Source organism: Dendropsophus ebraccatus, chromosome 6 (genome assembly GCF_027789765.1).
Source record: "Dendropsophus ebraccatus isolate aDenEbr1 chromosome 6, aDenEbr1.pat, whole genome shotgun sequence".
Taxonomy (NCBI): Eukaryota; Metazoa; Chordata; class Amphibia; order Anura; family Hylidae; genus Dendropsophus; species Dendropsophus ebraccatus.
The window spans coordinates 121,833,847-121,855,431 of record NC_091459.1 but is presented as its reverse complement, the minus strand read 5'-3'; the positions used below and the strand labels follow the sequence as shown (position 1 = coordinate 121,855,431).

The 21,585-nt window shown below is 43.4% G+C and overlaps 1 protein-coding gene across 5 annotated transcripts in view; it reads right to left on the bottom strand.

The window, feature by feature from the left end:
• The window catches only part of MSRA (methionine sulfoxide reductase A), a 244,834-nt gene that overhangs the window by 185,299 nt on the left and 37,950 nt on the right, over positions 1-21,585 (bottom strand). Inside the window, exon 1 of one of the 5 annotated variants that reach the window (XM_069975810.1) lies at positions 15,182-15,273. The exons of the other annotated variants lie outside the window; for them this stretch is intronic. The gene's annotated coding sequence lies outside the window, so the exon portion shown is untranslated. Of the gene's footprint in view, positions 1-15,181; positions 15,274-21,585 lie in introns of those variants that run through there. 5 annotated transcript variants of the gene reach the window in all.

Genomic DNA, 21,585 nt, shown 5'->3' with positions numbered 1-21,585 from the left:
CCTTCACCGAACAGATGTTGGCATGTCAAGCAAGCAACATCAGAGAACAAACACCTTGCAGCCATTGCTGGAAGAACACAAGCTGGAGGTGGCAGCATTATGCTCTGGGGGGGGGATGTCCTCTGGGTCACTCATCCATGTGGAGGCGCTTTCAGCTGATCTGGGTATGAATTCATTCCTGCAGATCATGAACACCCATATCTACTGGTTTTCTTTCCTGGGGCAGATGGGATCCTTTATGTACAGGATAGAGGACAAGTAAGAAATAGGGGATGGGGGGGTTAAACCTTTGCGCCCCCATCAATTATCAGATCGCCCCCCCAGCTCCTTTGTTTTGAATAGAGTGATGGGGTGGCACGTAACCCGCAATTCGATTTATTCTCTATAGAGCCCCTGAAAAGGGCTGTTGACCGTGTTACATGGCAACAGTGGGGTCACAATTCTGGGAGGAAGCCAGGAAGTTATTAGATCCATGAGAGAGAAGAACAGTACAGTGATGTAGATCATTTTACCTAAAAAAAAAAAAAAAATTTATTTATATATATATATATATATATATATATATATATATATATATATACACTTACCGGCCACTTTATTAGGTACACCATGCTAGTAACGGGTTGGACCCCCTTTTGCCTTCAGAACTGCCTCAATTCTTCGTGGCTTAGATTCAACAAGGTGCTGGAGGCTTCCTCAGAGATTTTGGTCCATATTGACATGATGGCATCACACAGTTGCCGCAGATTTGTCGGCTGCACATCCATGATGCCAATCTCCCGTTCCACCACATCCCAAAGATGCTCTATTGGATTGAGATCTGGTGACTGTGGAGGCCATTTGAGTACAGTGAACTCATTGTCATGTTAAAGCAGAAACCGAGACTCATCAGACCAGGCAACGTTTTTCCAATCTTCTACTGTCCAATTTCGATGAGCTTGTGCAAACTGTAGCCTCAGTTTCCTGTTCTTAGCTGAAAGGAGTGGCACCCGGTGTGGTCTTCTGCTGCTGTAGCCCATCTGCCTCAAAGTTGGACGTACTGTGCGTTCAGAGATGCTCTTCTGCCTACCTTGGTTGTAACGGTTGGCTATTTGAGTCACTGTTGCCTTTCTATCAGCTCGAACCAGTCTGCCCATTCTCCTCTGACCTCTGGCATCAACAAGGCATTTCCGCCCACAGAACTGCCGCTCACTGGATGTTTTTTCTTTTTCGGACCATTTTCTGTAAACCCTAGAGATGGTTGTGCGTGAAAATCCCAGTAGATCAGCAGTTTCTGAAATACTCAGACCAGCCCTTCTGGCACCAACAACCATGCCACGTTCAAAGGCACTTAAATCACCTTTCTTCCCCATACTGATGCTCGGTTTGAACTGCAGGAGATTGTCTTGACCATGTCTACATGCCTAAATGCACGCCATGTGATTGGCTGATTAGAAATTAAGTGGTAACGTGCAGTTGGACAGATGTACCTAATAAAGTAGCCGGTGAGTGTATATGTATATATATATATATATATTTATTTATATATTCCCTAAACACAGCATATGAACGTGTTCTTGTGTCCAGAATAGCGAGAGAAGGGGTAAGTCACAGTCAAACTCCTCTAGTGGCAGCTTATCTAACCCTCACTCCCCCTTTCCTGAGGATCCTGCATAAAAAATCAGGCTCAGCATAATGTGTATGGGAGTTTTTAGTATGTCCTAACGGCAAGCTAGGTAAATATGGGGCCCTTATGGTTTCCAGGACTGAGTGCACAGGTATTGTTAGGGTTATAAAGAGATAATGCACCTCTTACATCTACCATCACAGTTCTTCAGCTTGCAATAAAAGTGTATTGGGGCAAGTCACTTTTTTAAATAATTGTTTTTGTAGCAAGGCAAAGAAATTTGTCAGAATCAGAAACTTCACCCCTTTTCACACAAATCTTACTTAGATTTTATAAATGGAAAAAATGTCAAGAGGTAAACATTTGGACCTCTTTCCGCAAATATTTGTTGCTGCAGCTCAAACACAAATTGGTTGCACGCTTTCACACCTGACGACCAAGAATTTGTGTCTAGAATTCAATGTTTTCGACTTTCGTGTTTACTGTGTCCACATAAAATGTATGAACCTGCACTGAAGAAGGGAAGAGACATATTCGCCTCTTCTCTATTATCCTTCAGTGTCCTTGAGACACAAAGAAGACGACAGGAGAAATACTTTGAAAATAAGTTCAGACTCTTAAGGAAAAGAAGTAAAAAAAATGTGCTGTAGGAACTCACAGATCTTTTTGACCAAAATCATTCTGATGAAGTTGTGATAGGGAGCTAACGTCAATAGGAGATGTCATGTTTCCTGACAGCTTCATTTTATTATATTATATGTAATCACCTTGAAAACAAAATATTTTATCCTAGAACTCTGCAATGTGATGCACCTCACTGTGGAGAAACATGGCGTGGTGGAATGGATACAGATATCTGTAGAGAGACATCGCCAGGTCAAATGGATTCAGACCTCTGTAGAGAGACATGGTCTGGTCAGGTAAATCCAGATCTTTATGGAGAGACATGAGCTGGTCAGATAGATCCAGATCTCTGTGGAGAGACATGGTCTGGTCAGATGGATTCAGATCTCTGTGGAGAGATATGGCCGGTCAGATGGATCCAGATCTCTGTGGAGAGACATGGCCTGGTCAGATGGATTCAGATCTCTGTGGAGAGATATGGCCGGTCAGATGGATCCAGATCTCTGTGGAGAGATATGGCCTGGTCAGATGGATCCAGATCTGTAAGGAGAGACATGGCCCAGTCAGGTAAATCCAGATATTTGTGGAGAGACATGGTTTGGTCAGGTGGATCCAGATTTCTGTGGCACCATGCTCCTGGGATGGTCAGGTTTTGCCTCATGCAGCATGAATCGATAAGCATTTGGTTGGTAGTGGAGGTGGTGTAGGAAAGGTTTCCTTTACGCAATCCGAGTCCTCTGATGCCCGTGTAAGGACATTTGGATAGTAGGGTTTACCTAAGAATTGTGACAACCAAATTCATCCTTTCATGTTGGCTGCCCTCCCTGGCAGAAAGACAATGCAACATCCACTAAGTGGACTGATTCCAGAAATTGGTCTTGGAGTTTCGTTGCTTCCCTGGCCTTCACAGTTCCCATATCTTAGCCCCACAGAACATCTTTGGCATGAGATGGATACTGTCAGAGAATGTGCGGACCTCTGTCTAATGTGTAGCAAAAACTGTGAGAAGCAATACTGTTCGCAGTGAACCAATATCCCAGCAGAACAATTTTATCACCTAGTGGGAACTATGGCAAGATGAATGGCGTTGTTCTGAAGGCCAAAGGTGGTCCTAAACACTACTTAATGGGGACCTCTACAAAAGCAGCAATTCAGCATATACAGCTAATCCAGCCAATAAAAATAGGTTTTCAAATGGTAAAAAAAAAAACACATTAAGAACCTACTAATGGTTACAGTCTTTCTTTTCCACCATATAGCATAACATCTGTTGTGCACAGTTCACAATACTGTGTGTGAGCGAGGGTGCAACAAAAAGTGTCTGATATATGAAATAATTGACACCTGCACCTCACGCTACTCGTGCATTGGCGTACATGCTAACAAAGACTAATGAATGAATGTTTAATAAATCAGGGCTTAAAGGGAGCAAGTCAATATTGGCATTCATCAAAGACACAGCGGGAAGTGGTGGAACTGGAGGTGCACAAAGAAAAATCCTGGGGTTTCTGCATGCATAATATACAAGAGGCTTTTAAGGACAAGACTTATAAAGCTCTATGAAACAGTACAAATGATCCTGACATGAAAGGTTAGTATCCCAAGTTGTACGCTTACTAAGTCAATCTGCATCATGCAAAGCCATAGCTGCCATCATCAGCGCCTATTTGTGATGATCATTTAAGACTATAGAAGGTTAACCTCTTGTACTGAGAGAGTCCTCCCCTTATCCAACAATAAATTTTAACGTACCCGATAACTGTGATTCACAAGGGTCCTTGATACAGATTTATTGCTACACACCAACAATTACCAATGACAACGTAAAATAAAGATTTGGATTTGAGGGAATGTGGCTAAGCAAAGCGTATCCAATCCTCCGAGAGTCTGAAAAAAAGGGCACTTAATAATCGTAGATTAGGGAAATGAGATTCCACTCACCCATTCATACGGATGACACAAACTGGAGGAAAAATTGATTTAGATGTATGTGCCCCTACATTTACATGATGAAAGAGTCATTTCTCTTTATTAAATGGCTGAACGGACCATGGAAAGTCGCTGCAGACTTGTGATGTCATAATTAAGGGTCACTTGCTTATCACCCAAGCCTATAACATAAGCTTGGTAGAACTATAATTTATACTGCAGGTAAAACAGTGGATTTTATACTTATTGATGGGGCTGATATTTAGGAACTAAAAACTCACAGTACGTGAAGTTAGAGGAGACCTTCCGCCATGTTATTTAGCCATATATTGAAAAACACATAATAAAATCTTTTTACAAATTTTTTTTATAATTAAACTGGATTTCATTCGGTCACTCAACTAAACAACCGACAAAGCTGCGTTCACACTGCCATCAACTGCTTCATTGGGAGCCTCCATCTCTAGTTCTATCAGATTTGATGGGAAGAAAATCAGTGGACACCATATCAAAACCTAACAGGCCCAAATTAAGTGCATAAAACCCACCAGGTGCTAGTAGCGTCCATCGTTCAACAGGTCTGGTACTACTATCATGTTCTTCATAAAAACGTAAACTATGATGGTGGTAAGAATAGCGTCATTAAGTCCATTAAATCAACTCAGAAAATTTGCATTTAAGGGTCAGAATAAGGATCATGCACAGAACTCGCCAGGTGAGGGACAGTTTCCTCCGTATCCCAATTCTCCCCACGTAAGCTTTGTATATTCACAAAGAACTCTGGAGAGCACAAAGCATGGTATCAAGGCAGTGACCCTTTAACGATGAGGTTAATTTTCTTGAGTCAGTCAGTGTGTTCACTGTAATTTACAATGCCATACAATTTATATTGGTATTCCGTCATACTAGTAAATTAGGGTCCTATTAGACAGGCCGATGGGGCCGGATCAATAATGTAAAAGATCACCATTCTGCTAGATTGGTGCTCGTTTACTGAGCCCATTACACGGCTCTATTATGGTTTAGCAAGGGCTGCACGTGATGTCTGTGTAGCCCTTGCCCTAAATTGTTGATACAATAATAATAATAATATTTATTTGTATAGCGCCAATAGATTCCGCAGCGTTTTTTTTTTTTATATTTATATTACATTGAAATTGTGGGTGTTGGAAATAAGTCTGATGTCTTTTGGTAAAGAATTCCAGAGAACTGGTGCAGCATAAGAGAAGTCTTGGAGGCGGAAGTGGGAGGTTCCCAGGACTGAGCCCTGGGAACACCAACAGTAAGAGGTAAGGGAGAAAAAGTAGAGCCAGAGAAGGATACACTGAAGGAGCGGTCAGAGAGGTAGGAAAAAAAAACAGGAGAGAGCAGAGTCCTTAAAGGAAAAGTGCCATGAAAAACTTTTTCCCAGTAATTGAAGCACATTACAAAGTTATATAACTCTGTAATATACTTCAATCACCTATCTGCCTCCCTTCCCTGTCTTTTCCCCCCTCCACCCCCCACCAGGAAGTGTCCTGACTCACACAGACCTAATGACTGCCGTCACCGTCACCAGGCAGCTCCTTCTTGTGAGGATGAGTCATCAGCAGGAGGGCTGCTCTAGGTCCTGTTACAGCAGCCCCCCCCCCTCCCCAGTCCAAGTGATGGCTTGCAGTTGTTCAGCCAATGGGAGCTGAGCAAGCTGAGTCATCTGACAAGGCAGGGGAGGGGGGAGGCTGGTGTAACAGGAGAAGGAGCTGAGAGAAGAGCTTGGTGACGGTGACGACAGTCATTAGGTCTGTGTGAGTTAGGACACTTCCTGGTGGGGGGTGGAGGGGGGAAAAGACAGGGAAGGGAGGCAGATAGGTGATTAAAGCACATTACACAGTTATATAACTTTGTAATGTGCTTCAATTACTGGGAAAAAGTTTTTCATGGCACTTGTCCTTTAATGCCGAGAGAGCGGATAATGGAGAGGAGGAGCTGGTGGTCTACAGTGTCAAATGCTTCTGAGACATCTAGGAGAGTCAGCAAGGAATAGTTCCCTTGCGACTTGACCTCCAGGAGATCGTTTAACACTTTGGTGAGAGCAGTTTTAATGGAGTGAAAGGATCGGAAGCCGGATTGCAGGGGGTCAAGAAGTTATCAGAGAGATAGCAGGTTAGGCGAGAATAGACAAGACGTTCTAGGGGTTTAAAAATGAAAGGCAGATTGGAGACAGGTCGATAGTTGGTAGAGATGAGCGAACTGCTCGGACTTTTGGCCTGAAAGCAGTTCGCTCTCTCATCATGCCTTTGATCCCGGCCGCATACTTGCGCTCATGGGAATATGCGGCCAGGATATTCCATGAAATCCCTGTTGAATTCTCTGGAATATCCTGGCCGCATATTCGCGGGAGCGCAAGTATGCGGCCGGGATCAAAGGCATGATGAGAGACCAAAAGTCCGCTCATCTCTAATATTTGGCTGTACATGATGGGTCCAGCAATGTTTTTTTTGTAGTGGGGTTGTAGTGTTTGAATGAAGAGAGAAAGATGCCAGATGAGAGGGAAAGGTTGAATACTTTAGTGAGGTGAGTAGTGACAGCAGGAGAGAGGGACTGGACAAGGTGTGAGGGAATAGGGTCAATAGGGCAGGTTGTAGGACGAGAGGAGAAGAGGAGCTTGGAGACTTCTTGCTCTGTCACTGGATCAAAAGCAGAGAGTGAAGAGAAAGTGGGTGAAGCCAGGGCCGGCCTTAGGGTAGATGGCGCCCTGTGCAGAATATTCTTTTGGCGCCCCCCCCCCCCCCCCCCCCGGCTGATTGTAGCCCATCCCAAGCCTATCTCTTGGAGACACACACTGTATATACTGCTTACACAGACAGATACAGTCACATATACACATACAGACACACGGGGGAGATTCATCAAACATGGTGTAAAGAGAAACTGGCTCAGTCGCCCCTAACAACCAATCAGATTCCACCTTTCATTCCTCACAGACTCATTGGAAAATGAAAGGTGGAATCTGATTGGTTGCCAGGGGCAACTGAGCCGGTTTCACTTTACACCATGTTTGATGAATCTCTCCCACAGTGTATATACTGCCTACACAGACGCATACAGACACACAGTATATATATCCTGCAAACACAGACACACATACAGTCACATATACACATACACACCACACATACCCACCACTGGGAGTTGTTGTTGTCCTACCAGAGCCGCACAGGAACATGCTGGGAGTTGTTGTCCTACCACACACACAGGAGCATGATGGGAGTTGTTGTCCTACCACACAGAGCCACACAGGATCATGCTGGGAGTTGTTGTCCTACCACACAGAGCCACACAGGAGCATGCTGGGAGTTGTTGTCCTACCACACAGAGCCACACAGGAGCATGCTGGGAGTTGTCCTACCACACAGAGCCACACAGGAGCATGCTGGGAGTTGTTGTCCTACCACACAGGAGCATGCTAGGAGTTGTTGTCCTACCACACAGGAGCATGCTGGGAGTTGTTGTCCTACCACACAGGAGCATGCTGGGAGTTGTTGTCCTACCACACAGAGCCACATAGGAGTATGCTGGGAGTTGTTGTCCTGCCACACAGAGTATGCTGGGAGTTGTTGCCCTACCACACAGAGCCACAAAGGAGCATGCTGGGAGTTGTTGTCCTACCACACAGAGCCACAAAGGGGTATGCTGGGAGTTGTTGTCCCACCACACAGAGCCACATAGGTGTATGCTGGGAGTTGTTGTCCTACCACACAGAGCCACAAAGGAGCATGCTGGGAGTTGTTGTCCTACCACACAGAGCACTAACACACAGAGCACACATAACACACACAGACAGAGATAGATATACTCACAGTCACACTGCAGTAGTAGTGGAGGATGATGTGTCTGCCCATGAGGAGAAGCAGGTAGAGCGGAGGATCACACTGCTGATGTCTCCGTCGGGGGAGGGGGCGGGGTTATGGGCCTCTGTGAGCTGGGAGACGCTGTGGGGGGCGGGGGATGGGGGCCAGAGCTTCCTCGGCTGCTGTGCTGAGGCAGGGGACGGATATATGGCCTCAGGGGGATGCAGGTGGCGACCCCTTCCTGCCGGGAGTGCACAGCGCCCTGTGCGGCCGCACTGCTCGCACACCCCTAAGGCCGGCCCTGGGTGAAGCAATGGGATCTATGGGACTTTGGGGCTGGGAGGTGATGACAGAACGGATAGTGTCAATTTTAGAATTGAAGTAGGAGGCCAGGTCTTTAGCTCAGATGGCAGTGCTGGGTGCCTGAATCTTGGGCTTAAGAAGAGAGTTAAAGGTATCGAAGAGGTGCTTTGGGTTGTTGGAGAGTGAGGAAATGAGAGAGGTGAAATAAGCTTGTTTGGCGAGGTGAAGGGCAGAGTAATACGTTTTGAGAGTGAATTTGTAGTGTAGGAAATCTGCTGAGGTTCTACATTTTTTCCACAGACGTTCAGCAGTCCTAGAGCAACGCTGACGAAAGAGAGTTTCTGGCGTGTGCCAGGGCTGCTGGCATCTGTGGCGGGGTGTGCGGAGAGTAGGGGGAGCTGCAGAGTCTAGGGTCATTGGGCACCTGCCGATTTTAGTTCTCGACCTATAGAAACGATTGTTTCATCGGATGGTCGTTTTTCTATTATACAGAACAATAATTGGCCTGATTTGGCCGATTATCGCTCAATGTAATAGAGCCTTTAGCCTAAAACTACATGTGAATGGGGCCTAGGTACTGTAATCATGAGATCTACTACAATAATGCCCAATTAATGAAATTCTTATCCCAAGAATCAAAAGGGAAACCTAGTAACACAAGATCGGTAAGATGTGGTGTTGATGTAGGACAATGGTGGACGTGTCACCCCATCAGTTGATAAGAACTAATATCTTAGACCAGGACTGCCAGGAACTGAGTAATACATAAAGATTTGTGGCTGACCTCTAACTTTTTAGTTAGTCTCAATGTTCTTATGGCTGGACTGAGTGTACTGAAATAGTCCAACCAGCATGTAAAGTCTACACTGCTATGCTATGTACATCGCTGCCCAATCACCATGAAGTATTCCAGACATACTGTATATACGTAGTGACAGCTTATTGTAAAAATTGTGCTGTATAAAGTCAAAAGCCTACAGACCTGTCATTCATGCGGGATGGGTAATTTGCTGAAAATGTAATCCTGATGGAAATATATAAATCCAAATACGGCAATCCAAATAATTGGATGACTGAATGACATTATGTAGCTTTAGGGGGTTTTCTGCCTTAGAACATCTGTTTTCCAATACACTTATATATAGGAGAGTGTATAGTTTCTACTCAATTCATTGTTCTTCCATGTTGGCCTAATTCTATTTTTATGTTGTCTAGGTCTTCTTTGTTTTGTGATATCTTACTTGGATATTTTATTGCTGTTTTGATTACTGCTCAGATATTTGTTCATGGAAACCAAGAGAGTGCCTTTCAGAATGTTTTGTGCACTGCTAACTAATTGATTTGCATGAATTTACAGGGGATATATAAGCTAAGCGCTATATACACAAAGTAGGGGCCCCGTGAAACATTGCTATAGAACCATGCATATGTTTTGTGTTGAAGATGATTGCCAGATAAAATACATGTTGAATCTTCCCTCCTCGAGACGAACAATTTGTTCCATACTATTATCTTTTCAGTTTCCTTCCCCCAGTTCTGAGCCTGCTGCGTTCTACTGAAAACACAGAAAACCATGTGTTAGCTGTTCTCTCTGTCCCCGCTCTGATCTTCTTTACAGAAGGCGCACGTAAACAGTGTTCCTGGCCGGCTGTCTCTGCCTTCTGTAATGCCGGGAAGGTTAATGCCAGGAAGGTCACCAGCAACTTGACCTCAGATTAACCCTTCCGGCATCACAGAGTGGACAGATAGCTGGCCAGGGACTATTTAAATGAGCCATTATGGAAGGGAGAGGGGAGGAGGGGGATCAGAGCAGAGACGGAAAGAACAGGTAACACACTTTTCCGTGTCTTCAGAAGAAAGCAGCAGGCAGGAACTGGGGGAAGGAGACTGAAAAGATAACAACAATTATGGAATGAATTGTTAGTCTCCAGGTAGGGGGAAGAATCAACATGTATTTTACCTGATTGCAATGCCGTTTTAGGGTAGCCATGTTCGGGAGTCAAACTACTCTACTTTATATATACATATACAGATGGCCTATACTAAGTATAAGCCAGTATTTATGTCATGAAGAACCCACATGAATGGCACATCAGAATGCCATATGAACCCCACCATGTTGTGCAAGGCTGCATCTAGTTTGTGGGAAACCATTGCCCCTTTGCATTCAGCAATTAGAAAGAGAAACTGCATAGGTTTCCGGGCTTGAAGTTGACACAACTACTAGCAGAAACTCATCCTATAAGCAAGACGTGGAATACAAGATGAAAGGTAATCGATCCAAACTCTATAAGCCCATCCTAACTCCTAAGAAAACAGCTGAGTTGGGAAAACCTCCAGTGAAACTTTATTAGACTGCACAGAATAAGCGAGTGCTGCAGATATAGAGAAGAAAAAAGTTTTACTAAGCATTAACGGGCCAACCACTTATACGGGAAGATTGGACCCAGGAGGAACATTTTTAACAGTATTCTAAGTTCTCCAGACGAATAAACCTCTTTCAATTTTATTTCTAATATCTTTAGGTCCCTCATGGTGTCAACCTTACATCTCCCAACTAAGAGCACCCGTGGCCGCGCCGATCAGTAAACATCTTTATTCACTATGAAGGTTATGGCCTAGTAGGAAAATGACTCTATAACATGAATCCAATGTAAACGCCACATAGGGGTCTCAATGGAGCATGGATTTTATCATAGTCAACCCATGACTTATGTTATCTATGTTACCCATGACTTATGTTATCTATGTTACCCATGACCCATATTATCTATGTTACCCATGACTTATGTTATCTATGTTACCCATGACCTATATTATCTATGTTACCCATGACTTATGTTATCTATGTTACCCATGACCTATATTATCTATGTTACCCATGACTTATGTTATCTATGTTACCCATGACCCATATTATCTATGTTACCCATGACTTATGTTATCTATGTTACCCATGACCTATATTATCTGTTACCCATGACTTATGTTATCTATGTTACCCATGACTTATGTTATCTATGTTACCCATGACCCATATTATCTATGTTACCCATGACTTATGTTATCTATGTTACCCATGACCTATATTATCTATGTTACCTATGACTTATGTTATCTATGTTACCCATGACTTATGTTATCTATGTTACCCATGACTTATGTTATCTATGTTACCTATGACTTATGTTATCTATGTTACCCATGACCTATATTATCTATGTTACCCATGACCCATATTATCTATGTTACCCATGACTTATGTTATCTACGTTACCCATGACTTATGTTATCTACGTTACCCATGACTTATGTTATCTACGTTACCCATGACTTATGTTATCTACGTTACCCATGACTTATGTTATCTAAGTTACCCATGACTTATGTTATCTATGTTACCCATGACTTATGTTATCTATGTTACCCATGACTTATGTTATCTATGTTACCCATGACTTATGTTATCTATGTTACCCATGACCTATATTATCTAGGTTACCCATGACTTATGTTGTCTATGTTACCCATGACTTATTTTGTCTATGTTACCCATGACCCATATTATCTATGTTACCCATGACCCATATTATCTATGTTAACCATGACTTATGTTATCTATGTTACCCATGACCTATATTATCTATGTTACCCATGACCTATGTTCTTCAAGCTGTCTCCATGTCCTCCACCGAGTGTGCAACAGGATTCAAAAGTTGATCAAAATTTTAGCATCATACAAATCCTACTTCACTCATCTCTACTAACAACAGGATGTTGGAGCCTTCCATACCCACGCATTGAGGTATTCAATAATCTAACTGGTCTGATTTTGTTATCCTACCCCCAAGTGGGCTGCAGTTACTGAGAAATGCAATGTTCAGCAGGTTTTTATCCAAGTAGGGTTCTCCACACTGTTTATTGCTACTAAATCTACTGTACACAAACCAGGTGTTAGTGCCAGCGCCATATTCCAGTGTCCAGAGCAGGATAGGTTTTCTATATAGATTTCCTACTGCTCTAGACAGTTCCTGACATGGACAAAGGTGGCAGCAGAGTGCACTGCGTCAGAAAAGAATACACCACTTTCTGCAGAACATACAGCAGCTGATACTGGAAGACTGCAGATTTTTAAATAGAAGTAATTTAGTTGGAATACCTCTTTAAGCATAGCCACGATACTTTAATTTACATACAACTACTGTGGGGTAACAGCAAAAGCCTAAGCGTTCTGTTCTTACTTTCTTATTTTCCAAATGCATCCACGGCAGAATAGGACATTAAAAATAGTCATAATAAGGATCATCAATCATTATCTGTAAAATAATAGTTTATGTAGACATTTGCCCTATCTAATCTTGATGTATTATAATTATATGAAAACGATCAATCTATGCTAATATGTACAGTACATGATCACTTACAAAAACAACAAAAGTTTTATTCTACATATCATCCACAAATGTACAGCCAAAACTATATAATCTCCTTCTGTTTCCGAGGCAAACTATATATTCTGCTATCATTAAAGAGCAATCCCTTTCAACTTGTTACTCCTCATCGAAACAAAACATAAGAGTCATGGCTCAATGGAGCGAGGCCGGCAGACAAATCAGAGAGTAGAACTAGTTAGGTTATGATTCACAGGAATCAAAGAGACTAAAAAGTTATATAATGAAATACTATGAACTCTGGCCTAGTCTTTTATATAGTTATGTTGCAAACCCGTAATGAGGTCCTTTCTGCCTTCAGGAGGTCATCAAATCTCTTCTCGATTTGTTCATTTATCTAAACTCTAGGCCAGTTTAGAAAATGGCCCAATTCCTTCTGCTATACCTACTGTTATAATTCCAAGTATTGCTGTATAGCAAGCAACAGGTCTGTAGTAGGGATGGTCCGAACCGAGTTCGGTTCGGGTTCGTATGAACCCGAACCCTCAGTAATGATTCCCGCTGTCTTCCCGCTCCGTGGCCATAGCCATAGATTGTATCCCAGTTTTCCAGGCGTTCCTCCTGCTGTATCCGCCGGCTCCACGGAGCGGGCAGACAGCGGGAATCTGCTGCCGAGCGTTGGGGTTCATACGAACCCGAACCTCGGCAGGTTTGGACCATCCCTAGTCTGTAGCCATAAATAGTGGAGTTGGAGTAGTTGTGCCGAGGCCCTGGTGGCTGAGAGGGCCCAAAGGTCCTCCTACAACATAAGACATATAAAATAGGGGAGACTTGTGACTGATCTTGCGAAGAGGCCCTTAAGTATACAAAATGTTCATACTATTACATGAATAGGACAAACAGCCTACATTTAGGAACAGTTTTGTCAGGTGCCCCAAAGACACAAGCACAATAAGCATCGAAACCTGAATCATCATAAAGAAGCCAGTTGACCATTTTCGGATCCAAAAACTATCTTCTGATCCTCCATGGGTTCTTGAGGGGCAAATATTTGGTTCTCTAATGATTACCTGTCCATAATTAAAGCAGAGATCTGGGGCAGAGCAAAAAATTGGCTGTGGGTGAGGGAAGATAAAAGAGGTCATATTCACCTGTCCTGGCACCAGGGCAGTGCCGCGTCCCACTCCTGGACCCCAGCCAGCTGTCTTCTTAGCTCCCCTCCGGCTATGTCATGACCTAGCTGAGACGGTCAGTGAATGAGGCAGGATACCGCTGCAGTTGCTGACGGGCTGAGCGGGCTAAATCCCACCCACTTGTAACATTTCAGCCGGGTTGTGGAATACCTGGAACCCGGGAGAAGATGGCACCCAGTGGGGTATGGGAGCCTGGTCATATGGCACAAAGCAGGCACAGGGACAGGTAAGCTTAGTGCCCTTTTTTATTTTCCCACCACCACCTGTCTGTAATGATTTTTACCCCCCCGCTGGAGTTCTTTATAGCTCAAATTATATAGTTATATAGACAAGGGTCCATTCAGCCAATTCTAAAACCCTACTGCATGGATCTAGATCAAGGCAAAAACACCACAAGGCCCACGTGAGGTGCCGTACACAAAAAAAAAAACTCCTTTCCAACTCCAGAAGACTAGTACCCTACCCATTAAGGCCCTTCTCTAAACATATTAAATATGAACATCGGAAATCTCAGGGGGAAGAAACTGTTTCAAGGCAGAAAGCTGTCCATATGGACATGACATGACAATCCACAACCAATTTTAAGGTAGTATGAGCAATATAAACGATTTACAGTTAGACAATGTATGTCGTTAAAGGGAAACTCCAGCGGAAAAAAAATTCTTTCAAACCAACTGGTGCCACAGATTTGTAATTTACTTCTATAAAAAATTCTCAAGTTTTCCAATACTTATCAGCTGTTGTATGTCCTAGGCATAAATATGTAGGACATACAGCAGCTGATAAGTACTTGAAGACTTGAGGTTTTTTAATAGAAGTAAATTACAAATCTCTTGCACTTTCTGACACCAGTTTATTTGAAATAAAAAAAATTTCGCTGGAGTACCCCTTTAACCCAATTAAGGTGGGATTTAGATGTTGGCACAAAACTGTGAAACCCTGTCTGTCCCTTTAAGACTCAATTGTAGTAAGAGAACATTTCCTGCTGAGTTATTCCCACATTTAAATTTTTATTTCTAAAAACATTAATGGTGGATCCACCTTAAAATCTTCTCATTGAAGTCAATGCACACTCACATGACAGCAGACGAGGCCCAAAGAAACATTTATGCACCAGTGCAGAATACTGTACACACGCCATTTGCACAACAGATGCAAAAATAGGAAAGACAAGATTTTTTTGGGGATGCATTCATCCGTACACAGGAGGCACAGATGTAGTCATATTTACACAAGACATCAGAGGTGGTACAGACAGAAACAACCGGCAATCACAGACAAAAGCATAAAATAGAAAATGCTCACGGTTCACGTCTGCCCTTCAGTCGTCTGTACAGTGGGTCGTCTCCTCTTTTCGTCTGGGTCTTCAGTAATTACAGGGTGGAGAAGCAGCAACTAAAAATCCAGATTGCTGCACCAGCAGAAATAAAAAGAAAACTGTTGCTTCCACAGCTGATCAGAGGAGAAATACAACTTTCCTCTCCCTTCCCTCCCCGAAAAAAAAAAAAATCCCAACATTTTATACATTGGGGAAAAAAAAAGTTTTGTCGTTTTCCTCTCCTTCAACCCGGCCTTTTTAAGAATTTTAAAAAATCCATTTTTGTATACATTTTTTTGTAAAAAATGTGACAAAACAAATCCAAGCGCAACAAGGCTACCACCTGGACGCCATGTCGCAGCCAGGTTATTAGGAAGTTTTTTTTGTTTTTTTTTTTAATTCTTTAGGATAACTTTCGTAAAATACAGACATCGCGCCTCATATTGTTTCCGAAAAAATCTGCAATGGCTTATAAAAAGAAAATAAGGTTCCAAGTTTGCAGACCCCCAAAAAAAGACAGGAAAAAAAAAGTTCAGAATTTTCCTTTTTAGCCCAGAATGGATTTCTTTCCTGAAGCTCAAGTCGAGAAGGCAGACAAAAGAAACTGATTTGACTGAGCTCTGCCAAGTCTTGCCTTTTTTCCCCCCTTCTCTCTGTACTGTCTTTCCTCGCTCCCAGCATGGCAATCATCCCATTTCCAAGCAGTCTTGGCGAGGCTCCAGCCTGTGCCAGTCTGTTTGAGTCCTTCATCCCAAAAGATGCCCTTTGCGGATCAGTTCATATATTAAAAGAGAGAGAAGGGAACAGAAAAAAAAAACACAATGGAAGAAGCAAAAAAAAAAAAATTACCAATAAAGAAACAGAGACGACGAGTAGAAAATGAGACCCCGTTACCAAATCTTGTATTGACAAAACCTCTCCTCAGCCAAAAAAACACCTGGTTCTCGACGAAAGGACTCGGATGTGTCGCAGCGGCCAAATACCATTTTTAATAAGCGCTGATGTGTTGTTTGGAGCCATTTGTTATTCAGTGATAAGAAATCTGTTCTGTGTCTGGAAATGTCCGCATGCGACAGAACCTGCTGCTAAGCCAAAAAATCTTTTAGGGGAGGAGGAGAGGAGAGACAGGGAGAGGGGTGTGTGTGTGTGTTCAACTTTAACAAGTGCCATATACTTCACTGAATCTTCCTTGGCTTTAAGGTTTGCACAGAATCATGGGAGGAATTGATATTTTGGAGTTGGTGGGGGGAGGGGGAGGGAGATTTAATTACGACTAATTCTTTTTTGAACAAAAGCGTGTTTTTTTTGGGAAAACATTGCATAAAAACGAAATAGATAGATGCCTTCGAGAGGGTCCCGAATAGACGACATGTACGCGTGCAACAGGGGCACTTCAGAGGGGTAGGGGTCATGATACAATGACAGATGTCCGTTTCTCAGTAAAAGCCAAATGTAGGGAATATTAACCCTAGGGATAGTAATATACAAATAATAAATACCCTCAAAACATTAAAACTTCTCATTTATGCTGCTGCTGTCTGTATCACGCTTCTTAGAGCAGTTTATGTTTTAGAAGAACTTTCTTTCCCTCTATAACTAGAAACAGAGAGTTGGAAACAATGGTGACTTGTCTGTAACTATCCAGGAGTATTTTGGTGTACAACAATTGGTCACAAGGGTAGTGAAGTCAATGACAATGGATCCCGTCCTGGGGGAATATATTAGGCATCAAGTGACCCAGTACTTCTCAATATTGATGTTGGAAGGAGGATAATGGGCAAGTGTAAAGGTCGATCTTGTAGGATGTTCCCGATATGTAGTGGTTAGTACCGACCAAGAAAGTACAACCAGTACCCAGGAATCATTGATGTGTGGTAGGGGTGGAAGCTAGCCCATTTTGCCCAATCGCTTACCGTATTTTTCGCTTTATAGGACGCGCCTTTTGATAAGACGCACCCCTGATTTTAGGGGGGAAAAAATAGAAAAAAAATATTTTGCTCATTGTCACAGTATGGAGATAGCAGCAGTGTGATCGGTGCCAATGCCCCCAAATAGTGCCCCACATAGTAGCCAATGTCCCCATATAGTGCCCCACATAGTAGCCAATGCCCCCATATAGTGCCCACATAGTAGCCAATGCCCCCATATAGTGCCCCCCATAGTAGCCAATGCCCCCATATAGTGCCCCACATAGTAGCCAATGCCCCCATATAGTGCCCCACATAGTAACCAATGCCCCCATATAGTGCCCACATAGTAGCCAGTGCCCCCCATAGTAGCCAAAGCCCCCACATAGTAGCCAATGCCCCCATATAGTAGCCAATGGCCCCACATAGTAGCCAATGCCCCCATATAGTAGCCAATGCCCCCATACAGTGCCCCCATAGTAGCCAATGCCCCCATACAGTGCCCCCATATAGTAGCCAATGCCCCCATATAGTAGCCAATGCCCCCATACAGTGCCCCCATAGTAGCCAATGCCCCCATATAGTAGCCAATGCCCCCATACAGTGCCCCCATATAGTAGCCAATGCCCCCATACAGTGCCCCCATAGTAGCCAATGCCCCCATATAGTAGCCAATGCCCCCATACAGTGCCCCCATATAGTAGCCAATGCCCCCATACAGTGCCCCTATATAGTAGCCAATGCCCCCATATAGTAGCCAATGCCCCCATATAGTAGCCAATGCCCCCATACAGTGCCCCCCATGGTAGCCAATCATCCCTGCGACTAGAAAAACAACAAACAGGCTACTCACCTGTCCGCCGGCCCCAGCAGCTCCTCTCCCAACACTCCGGTCTCCCGTCATCCTCTGGCATAGGCAGCGGGGGACAGAGAGACTGCCGCTGCAGAACACTTCCGGGACACAGGCAGCGTCTCTGTACCCCACTGCCTGTGCCCAGAGGATGACGGGAGACGGGAGTGTCGGGAGAGGAGCTGCTGGGGCTGGCGGACAGGTGAGTAGGACAGCGATCCCCTCCGCCTGCCCCCTCCATCGCCGCCTAGCCGATCAGGAGCCCATGAAAGTTCTGCTCATAGCACTTTCCCGGGCTTCTGATCGGCTCAGCTGAGCGGTGATAGAAGGGGCGGGCTGGGCGGGCGGAGGGGATCGCTCAGGGCCGCTCACTATGCATATGCATAGTGAGCGGCAATACAGGGGGCGGTCAGGACGGCTTCCTTGCGGTGCTCAGCACTGCTTGGGAGCCGTCTTCGCTTTATAGGATGCACTTGATTTTTCCTCCCACTTTGGGAGGAAAAAAAGTGCGTCTTATAAAGCGAAAAATACGGTAAGTTGCTGTAATGCAAATTCTTGGAAAAAGTTACAACAAAAAAGAGTCTGCATCAAAGTTGGATATGTATGGGGTCCCACAGACTGGTCAGAACCCATGGTGACTACTGTCCACCTCTAAAACTGTGTACATGCTCAATGGCTCAATAGGACCATGAAGCAATGTAGAAAGTGGCTTGGTCTGATGGGTCATGTCTTCATGTGGACGAACAGGATGCACTATGGAAGGTGGAGGCAGTGTGATGGGCAATGATATGCTGGAGACCTTGTGTTCTGGCATCATGTGGATGTCACTGTGAGGTCACGTCTACTGACAGACTAAGACCCCTCACTTTGTGGCAGCAGGACCCCCTAAAGACAGTGGCCTCTATCAGCAGGGTAATGTTTCCGCCACACTGCAGACATCGTCAGAAATAAGGAAAATGACAAAGGGATCAAGGAGGTAACTCGGCCTCCAGATTGCCTGGATCTCAATCAGATCGATCATTTATGGCATATGCTGGAAGTCCAATCCATAGAGGCCCCCATGACTCCCCCATAACGTCCCAATGTCTGTGGCTAGGCCCATACTTCTGACACAATTGCATTGGTCATATGCTCCTTACCTATTAATTATTGTTAACTTGCTCAATAATATCATTACTACTAACAAAATAAAAATGAAGCAATGTCACACTAAATTCTCCATTGTCCACTGACAGACGATTTGGGCCCCCCTCCTCTTTCCACTGTATTGAACCAAAGGTAGATAACCATAGGTTTGTACAGTGATCTGAGTTTGGTTCAATAGAACCGCGGGGTGCCTGAGCGCGCTCATATTATGGCAGCCCGAGAATGCTCTTATTCTGTATATGTAATTCAGCTTATTAAGAGTTCTCAGCATTTATATAAAAAAGGCTTTTTATAACCTACTTAGTATTCCAATGTGGTCACCTAGCGCTGATCTCAGGATCAGAACTGAGAGAACGCACTGGAATACAAAGTACAGAGATGGAGGGATATGTGCTATACCAACCCTATCATTTTCATTAGCACATTACGGCCCGCTTAACATTCATTGCAAAGAAGAAAGTTTTAAACACTAAAACTCACCTTACCAGATCACGTTCTACATCTAAAGCTAACAATACCCTTTGGATAGCTGTTAGTTACACACTCTGCCCCCCCCCCCCCCTTTCCAAACACTTTAGATAGCTGTTGCTCTCACACTATCTGACCATACACATTCATGTTTGGCTCAACTGAGCATGCATGTGTTCTGAATAAAGAAAGGAGAGTAAAGGGCCTTTTACACAGAGAAAATATCTGCCAAATGGGCAAATTATTTAAAAAACAAATGAGCAATCGGCCAGATCCAAAGATCATTGTTATTGGGTCGCACATCCAACAGGTAGAAGTGTGGCCAACAATTATGAAAGTGAAGGCTGCATAAAAAGTCCTGCCCAATAACTGAGCTGCACAAAAAGCTACTTAACCTTTAACAGCATTTTGGCTTACATTTACGTACATATGTCGTTAAAGGGGGTAAAGCGGGGTCTCGGAATTCGAGCCTGCTCTGTACTGGGGCTGCGCTGATAGATTTCCAAACTAACCAGTTTTGACAGCAGCATTTAAATTGCTTTTAAAACCTTCAAAGGGGGTCCAGAAGGGGGATCAGCTTGTCCCGATCGCATCATGACAAGCCGATCCCCCTTCTGAACCATCTTTAATCCGTTATACTTAAAGACCAGGTCCTCTTCTTGTTCCTGTCTTAGCGATTGTTTCAGGAGGCCTACAGCAGCCCAAAGCAATTGAGTGTAGATAACATGGATCAAGGCAGTACATAGGTATTGCACTGATACCTATAAGCAATCATGGTATTGCTAATAGGAGTTCCCTAGGGGGACTACAAATAAACAAGGGGGGGGGGGGGAAATAAAAAATAAAAAATAAAAAAATAAAAAATCCTATCCTATATGAAAAGTTGAAATCAACCCATTTTTTTGAATAAAAAATATAAACAAACATATTTGCTATCGCTGCTTGCGCAATTGCCCGAACTATTAAATTATCAGATTCCTGATCTTACACAGTAAATTGCATAAGCATAAAAACCTGTCAAAGCACAAAATTGGTAATTTTTGGTTAAAAGTTTCTTTTAAAAAAAAGTTTAAATTTTTAAAAAGTGAAATAAAGTAACTGTTATATATTGCTTATCATTATGATCGTACTGACTGGAGCAGTGATTTCCTATGGACGTCTAACTCATCTCTTGTCATTTACATATGACTCTGGCAAAAAGCTGACCTGAAGGAGTGCTATACCAATCAGATATTGATGACCTCCCCTGAGAATTGGCTAGCAATAAATTTTTACTGGAAAGTCCCTTTAAGAAAAAACTTCAAAGAGGATCAATGGAAAAGTGAAAAATTTCTTCAAAATGAACAGCGTCAGCTCAAAGCTTAATAATGCTTTACACATATGGCGGAGAATAAGAAGATTGATGTAATCTACATGCAAATTATATTCGTAAAGAGTTTCCCTTGGAGACAACAATTGTCATCTACTGGAGTGGAGGAAAAAAGAGGAACCGCGTGATATGTCGTCTTCCATTGTCAACACAGCTAAATCTCTCTCGGAGCGGAGGGTTCTTTTATTAAAAGTTCACTTCTGATCTGTTACCTAGGTGGGAGGCCATGTCTCTACAAGGCTGAAGCAAGTGACTTCTCCGTCGCGTTCCATTCATCTTGATATATCGCTCCCGGAGTTAAGAAAAAGATAAAAGATTCTTACCCAAAAAGCAATTAAAGCAACAGAAAATCAATTAACTGAAATACAATACCTTAGGGTCAGCATCCATCAGATCCATGATTAATGCAAATTGGCGCGTCACGCCACGTCGGAGGGGAGGAAACAGGACGCAGCTTCATGGCTTTTCGATGATGCCATTTTCGCGAGTTCTAACGGATTAGCGCGGCGGTGAGATCTAAAAAGTTCTATTTGATTTGACTGTACAGTTTATTAGGATCTTAATCAACCTGACAAAAGAGTCGGCACTTCCAATAGCCGACGTCCGAGAAGTTTTTCATTTCTCCAGCATGTTCTTGGCAGCTGACATTTT